Source organism: Artibeus jamaicensis, unplaced genomic scaffold (genome assembly GCF_021234435.1).
Source record: "Artibeus jamaicensis isolate MK-2021 breed Jamaican fruit bat unplaced genomic scaffold, CSHL_Jam_final contig_384, whole genome shotgun sequence".
NCBI lineage: Eukaryota > Metazoa > Chordata > Mammalia > Chiroptera > Phyllostomidae > Artibeus > Artibeus jamaicensis.
Window position 1 is genome coordinate 82,129 of NW_026521810.1, and position 17,971 is coordinate 100,099.

General features: G+C 42.4%; 1 protein-coding gene across 1 annotated transcript in view; it reads left to right on the forward strand.

The window, feature by feature from the left end:
• The first annotated feature begins 1,324 nt into the window (after positions 1-1,324).
• NPAS2 (neuronal PAS domain protein 2) overlaps positions 1,325-17,971 on the forward strand; it is a 181,451-nt gene continuing 164,804 nt past the window's right edge. The window contains exon 1 of the mRNA XM_053664530.1: positions 1,325-1,375. The gene's annotated coding sequence lies outside the window, so the exon portion shown is untranslated. The remainder of the gene's footprint in view (positions 1,376-17,971) is intronic.

Genomic DNA, 17,971 nt, shown 5'->3' on the forward strand with positions numbered 1-17,971 from the left:
CCCAGGTGTCAGGGAGTGCAGGGTCTTGCTCTATCACCAATGTTGATCTCAAAGCCTCGAAGAGCATCAAACAGCGGCTCTGTGCTCTAGGAGACTGCATCTCTTTTCGGTGTTTGCGGGAGCCTTGGTGAAAGCCTCTATGTTTTCCCCGAGCTCATCGCTCTAGCTTCTTCTCTTCTTGGATTCTCGCCTGTCTCCTCCCACAGAGAGGAAAAAAGGTCACGTATGTTTGGAAAAATATGTAGGTCAGTGGAACATTTCCTGTACTGGAGAAGAGAGCTGCGAGGGAGGGGAGGGAGAGGAAGAGTAAAGCTCCTGTGTGTGCTGCTGGCCAAGGCCCCACGTGCCTTTGCCGGGGAGGGGAGCACAAAGCCGGGTCGGAAAGGATCCTTGACCCATTTTCTGGACTGGCTGTGTTCGCCTTGGGAGAAACACCAATCATGCCTCCCCAGTAGCCGTTGTGATCCTCCCAGAACAGTTATCACCAGTGTCCCTGACTCCTATGCCCCACCTGCCCCCTTTCCTTCTTTCCCCTGCTTAAGAGATCACAGTTATCCGCGAGGAGACTCGCCCTGTGACCTACCCCGGGCCATGTTCATAGACGTGCACGGAGTGCAGGAGAGGACAGTCACGTAATCTCCCCCAACGCACAGGACCGCAGGTTGGCAGCGGGCCAGGCGAGGGTTTGCACTGGGCAGTGGACGAAGATTCCTTGCTACTCTCAGCGGCAAAAGGAGCAGGACCTCGGCTGGCAGCCACGCAACCCCTAGGGTCCCCTCTCAGCCAAGTTCATCTATAAGCACGCCCCCCCAACACCACTCCTCTGTCCCTCTCCCCAGGCCGGACTCTGCCGCGCATCTCGGCCAGCTTAGAAAAGGCAATCAGGCTGCGGGGTGCGGGGTTTGAGAGCCTGGGAAGCTGAGGTCCAGGGTCCGTCTGCTCATTGGAGTGCAGGGAGGGTTTCTCTTACTGGGTGGCAGCAACGGACCGGAGGGAAGGGGAAGGAGGAGCTGGAGGAGGAGAGGGAAGAGGTGAGGGAAGAGGAGGAGGAGGGGAGGGGGCAAGGGAGGGGGAGGGGAGGAGGAAGGGGCAGTTGTGGTTCTCTTTGCCGCGTGAGCAGCCTCCCTCCCTCAGGAGCAGAAGGACTAGCGCGGCGACGCTGCGGGATCGCTGCGGGATCGGCAGCTGCCTAGCTCCAAGACCCCGAGGCCTCCGCAGCACCAGCGGCGGCGGCTAGAGCTGTACCTCCCGCCGCCGCCCAAGAGCAGCTCTCCGCTCCTGCTCCAGCTCCGGCTCCCGGCTGCGGTGGCGGGAGGTGCGTCTCTCCAGCTCAGTACGCGCCCGGCTCTCGGGGGCCACCCCACCCAGCTCCAAGGTAAGGGGCAGCGCCAAGGGCCTCGACTGACCCAGAGCGGGAGGACGTGTGCTCGGGCTTGCGGACTCGGTTGTCTGTTCGCTGGTGCAGTAGACTCCCCGGTCCGAGAGGGGCGCTGAGAAGTGGGCCCTTACAGCCGAGTCCCGCCGCCTGGACTTTAGTTATGCGGCGGTGGCGGGGCTGGTGGGATGCGTGTGCGAGTCACTGTAGGAGGCAGGGGACGAGGCATCCCGATCTTCAGTATTTGAAGGTGCTCAAAGGAGTACTGTCCGAATGGATGGAGGCCGTGCGCTGGGCGCAGCCTTGAGGGTGACTCACTGGCTCCCTGGGTCGCCTTGTGCGCCTTTCCAAAGCGTGGGTAGCTGAGCACACACAGTGAGTGGGGCGTGCGCTTCCAGCAGTTTCTCTAGGTCGCTCAGTCCGAATTGGTTCTGGGTGGGTTGGGTGCCAAGGCTCCTCCCTGGTCGCTTAGAAGGAGCGTAGCCTGGCTCCAGGCGTAGTCTTGCCACCCGGAGCTCCTCAGGTTAGATGCCAGCGTATCGTTTTGTTGGGAGGTGTGCTCCCTTCCCCAAGCGAGTAAGGAGGCTCACCTTTGACCTTTCTAAAGAACAGCGCAAGTTCGGTAACCTGGTATTAGGGACCTGTACCAACGGGCTAAGTGAAAACCAAATCCTGGTCCTCTGCCACTCTTTAAACTGCTCAAGGTAAGAAAGTTTGTTTTTAGCTCTTTGATTCATAAGTAATTAGTAACCAGTGTTGTTGATTTAAGCAGGATGGAAACCTTAAAAATACACATGCTCTTCCAGAAAGTCTAAAAACTCCCAAAGTTGTATACTTGAGGCTTTTATTTCTCAAGTTAGAAGCCCTGGATTTCAACAGGTGTTAGAAGCCCAGAGGCTAGAGTTCCGCGCGTTTAGTCTTTAATATCCGCAGCTTTGTTACTCGGCCGCAAATTCATTAAATTGGTTGGCCTGTATCTTTACAGGTGACAAAATGAGTAGTTCTTAAGTTAACTTAGAGAAGTACTGGTCATTCTTGATCGTTTAGAACTGTAATCTTCTTTTTCTTAATAGGAGGGTGTTGTTTTGGTTTTCCCTTTTGTCCTGTTTGGACTTCCCAGACAATTACTAGCTCTAAAGTAGTTCCTGGCAAAGTTCACCATCCATCTCTGTCTATCTCACTCTTAGTCCCTGACCAGTGAATTGACCTACTAATCCTGGCTTGCATTAAAATAGACTCCCTTCCTTGGGAGGCTCTGTCTACTGCTAAGATTTCCTTACAGAAAAAGTTTGCCCCGAATAACCCCAAAGTGTATTTTAAAGTAACCTCAAAATAAATATAACGTTTAACAGGGCCATTCTGACTTGGCTTGCTGTTTGCAAAAAGCATAAATAAATAAATAAATAAATAAATAAATAAATAAATAAATCAGTGCTTCATTTTTCATAACTAAACCAAGACCCATAAAAGTATTGGCATGTCTCAGCAGTCTGCTTAAAGATTTAGTTAAAAATAAAGTGTACAACATAAAGACATTGAATAATTGTCTTTCATCTCACAGAGAGATGTGGAGTGTGGCTTAGAAGAATTGTAAATGTGCTACTTTTAGTCATTTTTTTTCTTGGAAATGGATACCTCTATTTATTTGCTGATCTGTCCCTCTGTATGGGATATATAATTAGTGTTATTGTCATTACTCCCCAGAGTGGCTCCTGTGGAAGTGAAAGAAGGGAATACATTCTGGAGGAAATATGTTATTAATAAAATGTTAACCCCCAAAGAGTTAGACAAGCCATGAAAAGAACCAAGTGAGGCTTCACTAATTAGTGTGATGAAAAAACTTCCTCATAGGAGAGTGTTCAGATGGTGACTAAAATTAATTTACCTTTGTGTGAAAAATAACATTTTTTAAAGCTTATTTGGTTTTTATAAGAGTTTGGGCTCCCCCCCATTCCCAGCTGTTTTATAATAAAAATTATAAAATTCAATAAAAATGGTAAAAAAAATGACCCATATCACCTAATGAGTAATTGTTATGAAGTTGATATTTATTTTTATTTTTTGAACAATCTTAATTCTTGGTAATCTTTGTGGCTGGCTTTTAATGTTGCCACTTGTTTTTAAGTTTTAAATTCAAAATTAATCATTTTTTCAGATTAAAATAATAATACATGTTTATACATTTTTATGTTGCCATATCTATGTTAATTTTTTCAGTCTTGGTGTTTGCACCTTAAGAACTCAAAGAGCTAAGTCCTTTTTCCTAATTTTTAAAACAAGTGTGTATTTTGTTCTTTACATGAAAAGTCAGTTTTCTGTTGTGATCCAGGACACAAATTGTCCTGTACTAATCCCATGAACAGCTATACATTTCCCCAGGAGAGGTCAGATTGTGAGGTATTGAATTGACTCAGAATTGGCTGCTTTATGCCAGTGGTTAAATTGGCTGCATCATAGAAGCATCTAATTAAGTTTTACAGTTAAACAGTGGAAATGATACTCAATACATTATTTACTTACAGGAACATTCAATTAACATGTTTTCGACCTTCATTCTGTTGTAGCAAAGATGGGAGGTCAAGGACTGCCACCTTCATATTCCCATAGCATCTCTCCCTGGGAGGCCTTGTTCATAATAGATGTTCAATAAATTGATGTAGGAAATGAGCTGAATTGTCACTAATAGTTATCCAGACGTTAATAGGGTACTTAACTATGAGCAATTCTAGTTTGATGATGACTAATAGTACCTGAGAACACTAAATAAACTTATTAAATGTGAACATATGTTTAAAAAGGGGATTTTTCTAATGCAGTTTTTAGCTAAAGCACTACTTACTGTCTCTCACCTGAGTTCTTTGAGATTAGGGATCTTAGAGGATGCTTCCCCCAGAGACCCTTTGAACTTCTTTGGGTCCTAAAGCAGTGTGTGGTTTCCATTTTATGATTCAAAATAGGAACAAGAGAGTTTCTGTTTTACACTAAAAAAAAAAGTGTATTAAAGAAGCTGGAGGGTACCAACCATCATGTCTCTAACTGTACAGTACATATTGTTGCCTAAGGACCTTGTTAAATGCAAATGTTGACTCAGCAGGTCTGGGTTGGGACCCCAGATTCTGCATTTCTGACAAGATCTCAGGTGACTCTGATGTTTCAATGCACTAGCAAGGTTCTAGGATATACTTAATTTAATCCACCATATGTTTCCTGAGCATTTATCTGTGCAGTAGGCCTAGTTAATTGAATAAGCAAGAGTGTAGGACCTCCCTGCCTTCAAGGAGCTGACAGATGAGGAAGAGAGGGTGAGATTCTTTCTAGACTGAAAATGATGTCCTGGGATACCACTCTACAGGGCAGTGGCCAGGGAGGGGCCCAGAAAAGGGGACTTTCAGATCAGACTCCCACACTGCTGACTAAGACCTCTAGTCTTTTTTGAAAGGATATCTTTGTGACTCAGCTACTGTGTGACTGGAGCAACTTATATAACTTCTCTGAGCCTCAGTGTCCTGCTAAGAAATACAGTGTGAATAATGCTTGACTTGCTGGTAGGTAAGTAGGAAGAAAAGGTTCCTAAGATATTTTTCTGTGTAGTTCACCAGTTTACAAATTCAATATGGTTAATCAACAAAACTAAGGCCAGCAAGAGACAACAGAGCTAGGGCTAGAGGTCTGGCAGCTGTGGAAGTTAATTAGATGCAAATTAGAATTATTCTCAAGAGCATACACATCCTCCACTCTTCTGCAGTGCCATGACTTCTGGTTAGCCTTGGTGAGACCCTTGCTGATTGTATGTTTACCTGAGTCTGTTCCTGATACATAACCTGTAGGTTCTGTTGATCAAGGCCAACTGGTAGTTGTGGCAATCAGGCATTCCTTAAAAGTATGATGCAGAGGGCAGAGCAGGCACCTCTCCTTTCTGAGGGGCATTGGTACGTTCTCCCAAAGGGCACTTTTAAGGATAAAAGCCACCAATTAGTCCTTTTCAGTTTAACATCAGTTACCTGAAACTAGTGTCAGGTGTGTTGGAACTCATCAGGGACATTTTGTACTTCATGCCCTGAGATGATTGTTTCTCCCTGACATCTGGGAAGGATGGGTGCTGTAGGCAGTGGTCTTCTTCACCCTGATGTTAAGAAGGCTAATCTGAGTGGCCCTTAAAATAATTGTCAAGATTTCTTATATTAGAGTTCTGTTATATATATGTTATATAAATGTATATATATATATATATATATACACATACGTGTGCATATGTATGTGTGTATATATATATATATATATATATATATATAGAGAGAGAGAGAGAGAGACAGGGAGAGAGAGAGAGAAAGAGAGTTTATTATTTGCAAAGGAGATTTCCCTGCTGCCACTCCTGGTCCATGCATCCCATCCCCAAATAAACCTTGAAAGCCAAGGCAACTGGATGTGAGTGAGTAAAGGAAAAATGGAGGAATGACTGGTGACAAGGCAGGCATGGGGGTGTGATAACAAGGGAGGGAAAGGGGGCATGGAGCTTTGAGTCCCCGAGATGAAGCTCAGAGCAGTGTCAGGGCAAGAGGGTGGTAATGGGACCAGGGACACAACTATGTGGCCTTTGCTACTTTGCTGAAGGCCTTTGGAGGATTATTTATGCTCCCAGTTCATTGAAAATCATTGTACTCTGGTAGACACAAGCCAGTAGAAACATAGGCAGGTGACACAGCTGAGCAGCATGATTCTTCCAGACTCTTCTGAACCAAAAATGGCACTGCACAATTTCAGGGGGGTTATTTTTCCCTCTTGAAGGTAAAAATATTGAGAACTAGAGAACATTTTTTTTAAAGATTTTATTTATTTACTTTTATACAGAGGAGAAGGGAGGAAGACAGGGAAAGAAACGTCAATGTGTGGTTGCCCCTCACATGTCCCCTACTGGGGGACTTGGTCCACAATCGAGGCATGTGCCCTGACTGGGAATCAAACCAGTGATCCTTTGCTTCACAGGCTAGTGTTCAATCCACTGAGCCACACCAGCCTGGGCTGAAATGGAGAACATTTTTTAAATTATTACTTTTCTGTTATAAAAGTATAGTTAATTTTTGGAAAATACAGAAAAGAATGAGGAAAATGAATATTTCCCACAATCTCAAGGTCTAGTTCCCTTAAGTCCTTTTTCTATACATTCAAATGTCTTTTATGCCAGACTTTAAAAAATGAGTATAATCTTGTGAAAACTTTAATAATGCTGAACCATTTCTAATAAAAGGAAAAAGGTCTCCTTTACCCTCTCTGGCCTCCCCAGTAGTCAGCCTTCTTTTTCTGCCTGATGGAAACTTAACTTTGCTCAGGAGTCCACCCTCCTCCACATGTCTCAAAGTAAATCCTGATTGTTCAAGCAACCCTCGTGGGCCTGCTGCCTCTGCCATAGGACCTTGCCCTCTTCAATAAAACATGAGGGTAGATAATTGGGCTGCTTCCCAAGCCTTTAAGAGGAGACAAGGGCCCCAGGTTTTTTCTTCTCCTGAACACATCATGCAAGTAAGTGGAGAACCACAGCAAGCTGGGTGAGATCCCAGATAAGCCACCAGAATATGCAGAGATGAAAAATGGAACCTCCACTATGTCCTTGACCATCTGAATTACCCAATGAGAAGTCTCTGCTTTGGCACATTTGTAACATCCTGAAAACTTCCTGGCTACTTAAAGCAGATCAAGTTTGGTTTTCTGTTAGTTTTAGCCAAGAACATCCTGATGAACCCCACAGCTCTGATCCTCCTCAGGAGGTAAATAACTGTTAACCATGGGGGTGCATTAAGCTACTCATTTTTTTGGTGCATTTACATATAGACCCATATGTGTACATTTTCTTTTTAAACAAACTGAACTCATTCTATGCATATTATTTAGTGACTCTTTTTAACGGCATGAGATTTGGGGGGAGGGGTCATTTCTTTACTTCATTCTTGAGGTAATTTCACAGGCTTGAGGTAACATTGTTTGTAGTTTTTATTCTGGTGGTTTGCCTTAAACTGAACATAAGTATTTTCCCATGTCACTAAATATTCCATGTAAACATAATTTTAATAACTACGTAATAGTTCACGGTGATTGTTTTTGGGGTGTTTCTGTGGTTGTGAGGATGCAAACAAGAATATTTGAAATGGAGGCTCTCTGAAAACTGAATAGCCTGAATCAGTCTCACATAATCTCAAAAGAGCCCTGCAAATGGTGTCAGGAGACACACCTACCTACATTGGTCTGTGTCCAAGAAAACTCTGAGGTTACAACCTTTCAGACACTTCTCCATCCAGTCAGATGGCAGGCTACTCCTAGAATTTCAGAGAAGCTTTCTTGCTCCTGGAGTCCATAGAGTTTACACTCTGACAGACCTTTGTTCTCTGAATATACAGAAGTCACTTAAGCAAATACTTTGTGCATTGCATGTTATATAGCTGAAATGTGAAATGTTCCAGTTCTGCTAGTGAAGACAGGAAAGCAACTGGGGTAGATGAAACTCACAAGAAATGTTAATTGCCCTTCAGGAATGTATACACTTGAAAATCACTGCTTATGTTTCTGGATCTCCAGGTTATCCTTATGTTTCCCCACTCCTAAATATTAGTGCATGGCACAGGGACACTGGTCACAAGATGACCTACAATATGAAAGGAAAAGGCCAAAGTACAAAAGAAAAAAGTCTTAGAGGAAATGGAGACCACTCAAAGAAAAATACCTTAAAAACAAAATACTATCAGTATGCTTCCTGGAGACATCATGAGGGATACAATGAAACATAACTTCTTGGTCTTTGTATGTACACAAAGCATCCTAAATATTCTGACATGAGTAGAATTATTAGTCACTAAATACACACAATAACATGACATGTCACAGAGGACACTTTGAAATTACCAAGAAATAAGGAAGACCTCCATTTTTAGAAACTTTTATGAGTACCTATATTATGGCATATAAACAGGAACATTTTTTTGTCCTTAATTAAGGGAAGAAAATCTAAAGTTTCAACGAAGTTCTCAGGGATCATTAATACCACTTCAAGGCTGGTGCCTAACCATTGGTTCTCTTCAGGAGCCTATAATCCTTTTGGGGAAGTTTTAGTAACAGTCTAGAAGGATTCAGTATTATATAGAAAGAATTTAGTAGTATATAGAAAAGCCCAGTATTTTCTCAGTTTCAGAAGTAAATGACTTTGATTTTCCATAGTTCTATTTTGCCACAGCATGATAGGTGCACATATCACAGTGTGAACCACCAGCTGCCTGTTCACAGGGCAAGGGAGAGGGTAGGCAATGCCTTTTAGCCAAAGAAGATTTTTGAGGAGGTGGTTGGGTGAAGAGGTGGGTTGGGGAGGAATCCCTCATGCTGCTACCTTGATCCAGTATTTTTGCCACACCATTTCACTTGTGCTATCTATGAAAAACATGGCCTACCGTGTTGTTCTCAGTTACTGCACAAGATCCCTATTTCCCTGATGATCTTGATCTAATAAATCTAAGAAGTAAATCTAAGAGGAAAACTTGAAAACCGAGTTTTTCTGTGTGTTTGTGGTGGGATGGAGATAGATGGGTTTTATGGAGTGTGGTCAACAACAGTTTCTCTGTAGGTTTGGAATATCAGTTCATCTAAAGACCCAAAGGAGATTACTCCTGATCTTTCCAAGGCTTCCTTCATGGTCGGGTGGGAGAGGGGTTGTGTTTATGGTCTCTCCTCCCTTCCCCTTCAAGTGATTGTGAGAGAGAAATCTACTCATAGCAAATTTTTGTAGCAATGGTGTTGAAGTTTTTCCTCTCAAAAGTAAGGGGATGTGTTTCTATTTCTAATTATATGGAACTCTTGAGTGATGATGGCCCCCTAGATTTACTGCTCAGGACAGACCGATTTTATTGAGGTAAGAGAGCTTTTTATTTCTGAGCTGCTTCTGGGACTTTCCCCCAGCATTTCCACTTCTGGCCTCTGTCTCTCAGCTCCCTACTCAGAGAGAGGCAAAGTAGCCTTGTTCCACCTGTTCCATGATCACAGAAGCTCTTGTCACACTGTCATCTGCAGTCTTCAACTCATTCCCACATACCAGGTTTACCAGCAAGGGTTGGCATCTCATTTAAAAATCTCCACCCTTTGACCATCTTCTTTACTTTTGTTTGATATAGAAAGGCTTCCCTTTGGAAATTGTGTACAGGGGAAACAAAGGGACCCTTGCTTTAAAGTTAAAGGTGGCTTTGATGAAAACAGACACCTCCCCTGCATTACACATTTCATTCCTGACTTTTCCACCATCTCAGGTTTGTAATCTAACTCATTTTCACCTTCTTTGCCATCATTCATCCCCAACAGGCTGATTCTTTACTCCCAGTGCCCCTAGTCCTTGCCTGGCTCTCTAGGGAGCAATAGGGTGTTTCCTGGAAGGGCTTCACTCTCTGACAGTTTAGTCTTAGACACAGATACCAGAATCCTCACCCTGGTTAATACATGTGGGTGTTCCTCTCATGACGATGTCTAGGCTCAGGCTGGGCATGTGAGCCCAAGTTCCCCTAGCACTTCATGCTGGCCAGGCATGTAGGTGCTCCAGGTATTCTGTGGAAGGAATGAGAGAGGAACCTGTACTGGTTCCTGGCTGCCAAACAGCAGATAGGATCTACTCAGCCATGTATAAGGAAACACAACAGCACCCTGCTTCCTCCACAGAGGCTCCTGAACAACTTGTGTCTGCTCCCACCTAGGCTCAGTGCCTCAGTCCTCTTTATCTCCTGATTTCTTTAAAAAGCTGCTCCAAGCACTAACCTGGGAGGTTGTCGTGACTATGTCCACCTTCCTCGGCCAGGGCCAGCTGGGGTGCCACTCCCCTGTACCCATGAAAACAGCCGTGTGTTGGAAGCAAGGTGGTGGACTCCAGTTTGTGCCACATTTATTGGGACTTGTCCTGTTTGGTATATATGGATTTATACAGTGGAAGTATCTATAATTCTTCTGACTCTACAGTGGGTTTCTTCTCTTTTCTATTTCTCATGCTTGGACTGATGGTATTCTCTAAACATATAGCAAGAAAGTGTCAGCTAACAAGCTTCAAAGACCTTTATTAACCCCTTTCTGGCAAAGACCTGGGGAATAGCAGGGGGTGCCTAATGAAGGAGATACATACCATGTTTAAGTTAAAAACAAATAGTTCCTTTTGAGTTCCCAGTTTCTGTGAAGTTGTGCTGAGTTTGCATGAGTTAACTGTTCACAGTGGTCAACTGTCTAACCTCTACGTCACTACAAAACCTCATTTCCATCTTATCATGTGTTAGTGGATCTCTGTTCAGTAGCCGAGTCTCCTCCCTAGTTTATGCTGCTTAGGAAGGTATTGTCAGGATGAACTTCTACAAAGCTGTGCTAGTGTTTCTAATAGCTTGTGTCTGGCGGCTCTTATATATATTATAATCTACTGATGTGGGCTACCCATAAAAAAATTCAGCCTTTTCCTTAAGTGTGGCAGCATTGACCTATAATCTGATTTTAAATCACAGCATTTGAGTGGCCATCACTATATGGGTCAGCAGCATTTTTAAATGGTTTGCTGAAAACAGCTGATGACCTGTAATAGAAAGTGTTGGCACCATAACATGGTCACTGTGACCAAGTGACTTTGGCAAGTTACATATGACCACCACTCAGTCTTTTCATCTATAAAAGAGATGCACTAATACTCAAGGGTGAAAATCAAGAAGAGAGAATATTGAAGAGTTTTATAAAAATGAAAAATTGTAGTATTGTTTTTATTACTTATTGCTATGACCAGCTCATCACTCAGACCCCTCTCCATTGCATTAAATGTCAGCCTCAAGGTGATTTCTTTTTGAATAAGCATTCAGTTTTATTTTTTTCAGACAAGGCACATGCTAGCAATTAAAATTAATAATAGTGTTCTTTCAAAAGCTAACGTTATGAAAAAAGTGAAATACCAAAACTGTAGAAGTAAAACACATAAAAAAGGTCCTGGCAGTGGCTTGTGGTCAGTTGAATAGTCTACTTTTGCCATTTATAAAACAAGGTAGCCTTTTGTGTCTGAAAATTCAATTCAGATTAAATAGAGTTTGTGTATTTCCATACATTATAAGGTGTTATGGGATATATGGGCCATTTTGCCATGATAAATGTGACATATGCTATTTCTTGTGACCTTTTGTGGTTTATTTTTCTGAAGTGGGTTGTTCTGCAGGATGGTATCCTAGCTCTGACCATCCTGGGAGGATCTTGTCACTTTCCTCCTGTGTCAGAACAATGATTACCTGGGTTTCAGTGGAACTCAGGATTTAGTCTTTGGATTACACACATACACGTGCTCACACACAATCTATTCGGGTTAATAAGTTGGTCTTGAGATGGAAGGAAAGGACCTGCAATGGACCAAATGTGTACCTCCCCATGGCAAATTCATATGTTGAAATCCTAATCCCAATGTGATGGTGATACAGGGTGCAGCCAAGAAGGGGAGCAAAAAAAGATTTGGAATGGTGTCCAGAACTCAAGGTGTATAGGAATATTGGAGAGACATATAAGATGTCCTTCCCCCTTCCCCCACAAGTGTGAGTTGGGAGAAGGGACACATGGAGCAGGAACATGCAGGGCTGTTTTATACAGCCACAGCCTTGCAGCTAATCTATGGCCTGATCATTTAATATATTTATAGCCTTTGGCAGGTCACTTGAATATGTTAAATGTCTGTGGCCAGGCTTGGAGCCAGGTGGATAAGGTCACTCCCCCCCCAAGATGTAACTGGGGGCAGGTCCCCCAAGTTACAGCGCCTACGTGGGAGCTTGGAGAAGATTGGCTCCATGATACAGGGTGATACCTGACCAGACTCACGATGGCAGCCCAGTAAACTTGTAATAATACAGAAATACTGGCAGGTGTAACTGATCATGGGAGGAGTCAGAAAATAGGGGTACAGAGGAAGATTGGTGCAGGGATTTAAACCCAGACACTGCAGCCATTGGAGGGAGAGCTATTCAGTTTGGGGCAGAGCTAGGACTCCCTCTTGCCCAGGTGAAAGAGAGAGCCATGTGGTTTCGGACAGAGTTAGGACCCCCTCTTAGCCATGTGAAGGAGTACCACTTGGCTTTGCCAGAATGGGGACCCCTGCAGCCAGGTGAAGAGAAAGCCATATGCTTTTGGCAGAGTGCAGACCCCTGCAGCTCTGGTAGAAGAGGCCCACGTGGCTTTGGGATGTTCCTTTTGGCTGTGTAGCCTGGGAAGCAGGAGAGACTTTGCCTGGAAAAATGGGTACAAAGAACTCTTTGCCAGTAGACCATGAGAAGGTGCCACATGGCTTTGGAATAATTAGAGATCCTGCCTGGATGGTGACATAGCTGATGGCGCCAGTGGCCTGAAACACAGATGTGTGCTTCTTTTCCTGAGATAACAGTACCCCGAATTTGGGCAGGGGGGAAGGAAGCACTGTGGGTGTCTACGGTTATCTTAAAGGACTTTGATATTTTAAGGGGGACATTGGGGTCACTACTTTAAGTCTGTATAGCTTTAAATAAACCTTTCCTTTCCTATTCACAAATCTCTGGCATTGAGAGATGTCTTTCCTCTGGTGGTGGACAGATGAGCCCAGTAGGTATTGGTATATCATCCTTGGGAAGGGCCCCTGTTGTTCTGTAACAGTTTTTGGCATCCTTCGGTGGGCCAAATATTACCCCCCCTTGGATATCTGTAATAGTAGTGCTTCTTGGGCATGGGAGGCAAGGTCCATGGTAGGGTTTTTCTCCCATGACTCTGTCATTGTCACTCCTTGAACTTTTCTTTATCATTTTTCTGTAATACATTAGACAAGTATCAGGTCTAGAGGTCAGAAGAGGGCTTGTGTCTGGCTGTCACTGTCACACACATTAGTGTGTTTGAATGACAACAAATCTCTGGAAAGAAGCATTGTTTTATTCCCACTTTAAGTGCAAGGCACCAAGGCTCAGAGAAGTGAAGTGACTTGCATGAGGACCTTTAGAGCAGAAACTTGCATGTACCCCTTTATAAAAGGACCAAAAATAGAACAGCTGGTTTTTATTTAATTTTTCTTGAAATGCTACTTCCAAGAAGGTAGGAGGTATATAAAACAAATTGAGCATCTGAAACATAACTTCTTTAGCTTAAGCAGTTTTCTTGAGTGTGAGGTTATTATGCACTCCTGGGTTCACACCAGGAACCCAGCTCTGAAAACAACTCCAATTTGGTGTCCCTATTCAAGTCAGCCTCTATGAGGAAGAGGCTATGTGTGAAAGGACTTGTATTTAAGGTGGAATCAATATTCTGTTCATTGACATCTTTAACCAGCTAACCTGCTTTTGAAAATGGTTTCTTTTGCTGTAATAGGACTGTTAAATCAGGATACTCCTTCTATCTCCTTCATTTTCCCTGTAGTCAGGTATATCTTTTTTCAGCTGAGCACAACAGAGAAGTCACACAAAAGGTGGTGCCACCTGGGACCACATTTTTGAAACACCATTTCCCCAAGTCTCATCCATGCCTTGGGGCCAGGAAAACCAGCAGGTGAGTTTTTTATGGAAAGCCTCCTAGAAGTCACTGAGGGTTCACCTGACTGTCGCCTTCCACCTTTGCCCCTCCACATGCAAGCACACCTCAGTGCTCAGTGTATGTAAAGGATATAAGGTATTTTAAGACTTTCAGGTGATGGGTTTTTTAATCTGTTGCTCCTTGATTTGACTCCTGAGGAAGTATCTACCAAGTGTTTCACTGGACTTAGGAGGGGCAGTCCAGAAAACCCGCCTCCCCTCCCAGCTTTAGGTGACTGTGAGCAAAGGTGCTGGGCTTGTCTTATGGGTAGAGCACTGAGGAACTTTGTCAGGTCAGTTTTGTCTTTGTCTATCTTCCTGCTCCCATCATTTATGAAAACCAGCAAAACCCCAAATAAACATCAGTAATATAACTTGGTCTGTCCTGTGATTGACATACATAGGCACACACAAAGCCAAATGTGTTCCAGCCATTTGCTCAGATTTGTGGCATACCCACATCTAAGAGATAAGCTGAGCTGTCCAGTGCCTGCTCAGAATGAGTACATTGCATTGAACTAAGAAATTTTTAATTTTTTCAGAATCCTTTAATAACATCTATTTGAATTTTTCTAATAACATTTTTCTGAATTATCTTGGCTGTATATTGGCTCAGACCATTTCTAAAAACTGAATTAGGAAAGTTTTTTGGCAATGGCAAGTTCAACTCATGCAGTGTTATGCCTGGACAATGATGATAGGGGATTGTGGGGGCTGGGATCACCAACCATGAGTTAATATGGTCTGCAGTTAATTAAAGAGGTAACACGTTCCAATTATCAAAGGGACAGGCTAGACCAAGTAAATTCTTTATCAAGGCCATATATACAAAATATTTAAAATATTTTATTTATTTATTTTTAGAGAGAGGGGAGGGAGGAAGAAAGGGGGAGGGGAACAATGTGTGGCTGCCTCTCCCACACCCCTTACTGGGGACCTGGCCTGCAACCCAGGCATATGCCCTGACTGGTAATGGAACCAGCAATGCTTTGGTTCACAGGCCGGCACTAAGTCCATTGAGCCACATCAACCAGGGCCATATAAAATTTTTGGCATCTTGGTTTCAACACTTCCCTGGTTCTTTGCTGTTGCATTTTACTACTCCTGTGAAGATAAGTCCCAGGACACAGAGTAGTGTCAGGAGGAAAAGGTATACAGGGTTAGGAGGAATGGTTCTCCTCAATTTTTTCCAGATAGGAAAAAAATTTGGTGGGAAATATGAAAACTTTGGAAAGAACATGAGATGAAGTCTGTAAATTGTGAAGTGTGTTGCTTTTCTCAGTTCTGGTGCAGACTTTTCAGAATCTAGAGTTAAAACCAGGAATACTGTTGAGAACTTTGGAGTGGCTTAATTTTTGTCAGCACTTGCCTCACCATTGCCAGTAAATTATGATGCTTCCAGACACTGAGTCGTTCAACAGTGAGTCCCCATCCTTCCAAAATGTATTAATGTTCTGAGAAAACATAATATACCAAGGGGATTTTTCCAGCATGAGTAGAAGCCTAAATTTACTTGAATTCAGGCAGAGTAGATAATTCAGACAACTTGAGGCCCAATAGCAGATATATAAAATGCTGTATTCATCCTAATGTCCTATTCTCTTTATTATACCTAACTACAGATTGCTATTTCTTAAGACAGTTTACATTTTACTTTTGCAATTTCCTCTTTCATTAACTACCAAGAAACTTATGGGAAATTTTTGAGTTAGCTTCCAGTGTGATTAAAGTAAAGTTAAATTTTCTTCAAATTGGTCTTTTTATCTTCTTTAAGCTGAAGAAACATTGTCTGTGTAGAGGAGAGACAATTTGGAAGAAAGACACTTATCCTTAGCTTTGATCCCACAATTGAATTTCCTCCAAGAGTGTGTCCTCTAACTAGAGAAGTCAGGGGGAAGCAGAGGTGAATGATAGGGCACCAAAACTGTCATTTTATAGAAGAAAAAAAAAACTAAGGCAGGAGCTTGACAGTGACAGAGCCTAGCATGGACACAGGTCGTCAGTCCCCCATCATGAGGTCATCATTTGACCCTTCTTCACCTCATCTCTATCCCCCTTTCTTGCCCTTTCTGTCTTTCTTGCCGATCATTTTATAAACAGAAATAGGAAAATAGCTGTGAAATAAGACAAATACCACCTATTTTAAGTCCCCAGATTTCCACCATTGATTTAACTTACTTTTATGATTCCTGTAAGTTAGATGAGTAACATTTTTAGTTTGCTTTTCATAATTGTATTCACTGCTTAATTTTTTTCCTGGAAGATTACTGTGCATAGTCAGTGAGTTGAGATGGAGACAGCAGTAGCATCAGGGCCAGGAGACCCCTGAGGGGAAAGACTTGACTTCTCTACATCCTCTGAGAATTTGAGATTCCAAGACCTACCTTCCAAGGTAGGGAAGGAAGGTAGATTTGAGATTCCAAGACCTATCCCTTCCAAAAGGGATATTTATGATGATCAACTTGAGAGTCATATTTTGAAAATTGTTCATGTTTAAGAAGTATAAAGGATACCTCCTTCCATTACTTCATAGAAGTTATTGTCTAATATGCAAAAACATTAAGATTAAATTTAGGTTTTATGTGGACTAATACCAATGCTTTTTGTGGTTCTTCTAATTTTTTCTCTTCCATTTCATTTTTATCAGAAATTGACGTGAGGCATGTCCAGCACTTTTGCTTCATATCAGCTAAGAATGTGCTTGATTTTTGAAGTTCATCTTCTACAGACAGCCTTTGAACATAAGTTAAAACAGCTATTATGTTTGTTTAAATATATTTTATTGATTATGCTATTACAGTTGTCCCATTTCCCTTCTTTATTCCCCTCCACCCTGCACCTCTCCTTCTACCCTCATCCCCCACCCCCCGTACTTCAGTTCATGTCCACGGGTCATACATATAAGTTCTTTGGCTTCTACATTTCTTACGCAATTCTTAATCCTCCCTCTGTCTATTTTGTACCTACAATGTATACTTCGTATTCCCTGTACCTTTCCCCCCTCCCTCTTCTTGCTGATAACCTCCATGCAATCTCCATTTCTGTGATTTTGTTCCTATTTTACTTATTTGCTTAGTTTGTCTTTGTTCTTGTTTTCTTAGGTTTCATTGTTGATAGTTGTGAGTTTGCTGTAATTTTGCTGTTCATATTTCTTGTCTTCTTTTGCTTAGATAAGTCACATTAACATTTCATATAATAAGGGCTTGGTGATGATGAACTCCTTCAGCTTGACCTTATCTGGGAAGCTCTTTATCTGCCATTCCATTCTAAATGATAGCTTTGCTGGATAGACTAATCTAGGTTGTAGCTCCTTGTCTTTCATGACTTTGAATACTTCTTTCCAGCCCCTTGTTGCCTGCATTGTTTCTTTTGAGAAATCAGCTCGTAGTCTTATGGGCACTCCTTTGTAGGTAACTGTCTCCTTTTCTCTTGCTGCTTTTAAGATTCTCTCCTTATCTTTAATCTTGGCTAATGGAATTATGGTGTTCATTGGCGTGTGTTTCCTTGGGTTCAACTTTTTTTGGACTCTGAGTTTGCTAGACTTCCTTGGAAGTCTATTTCCTTTGCCAGATTGAAGAAGTTTTCTATTATTTTTTCAAATAAGTTCAATTTCTTGCTCTTTGTGTTCTCCTCTGGTGCCCCTATGATTTGGATGTTGGAACATTTAAAGTTGTCTCAGAGGTTCCTAAGCCTCTCCTTATTTTTTTTTTTGAATTCTTGTTTCTTCATTCTGCTCTGGTTGAATGTTTATTTCATCCTTCTGCTCCAAACCATTGATCTGAGTCTCTGTTTCCTTCCCATCACTGTTGATTTCCTATACATTTTCCTTTACTTCACTTTTCATAGCCTTCACCTTATCCTCTATTTTGTGACCATACTCAACCATTTCTGTGAGCATCCTAATTACCAATGTTTTAAATTCTGCACCTGATAGATTGGCTATCTCTTCCTCACTTAGTAGAATTTCTTCTGGGGCTTTGATCTGTTCTTTCATTTGGGGCTTTTTTTTTTTTTTTGGTCTCAGTGCACCTGTTACATAATAAGGGGC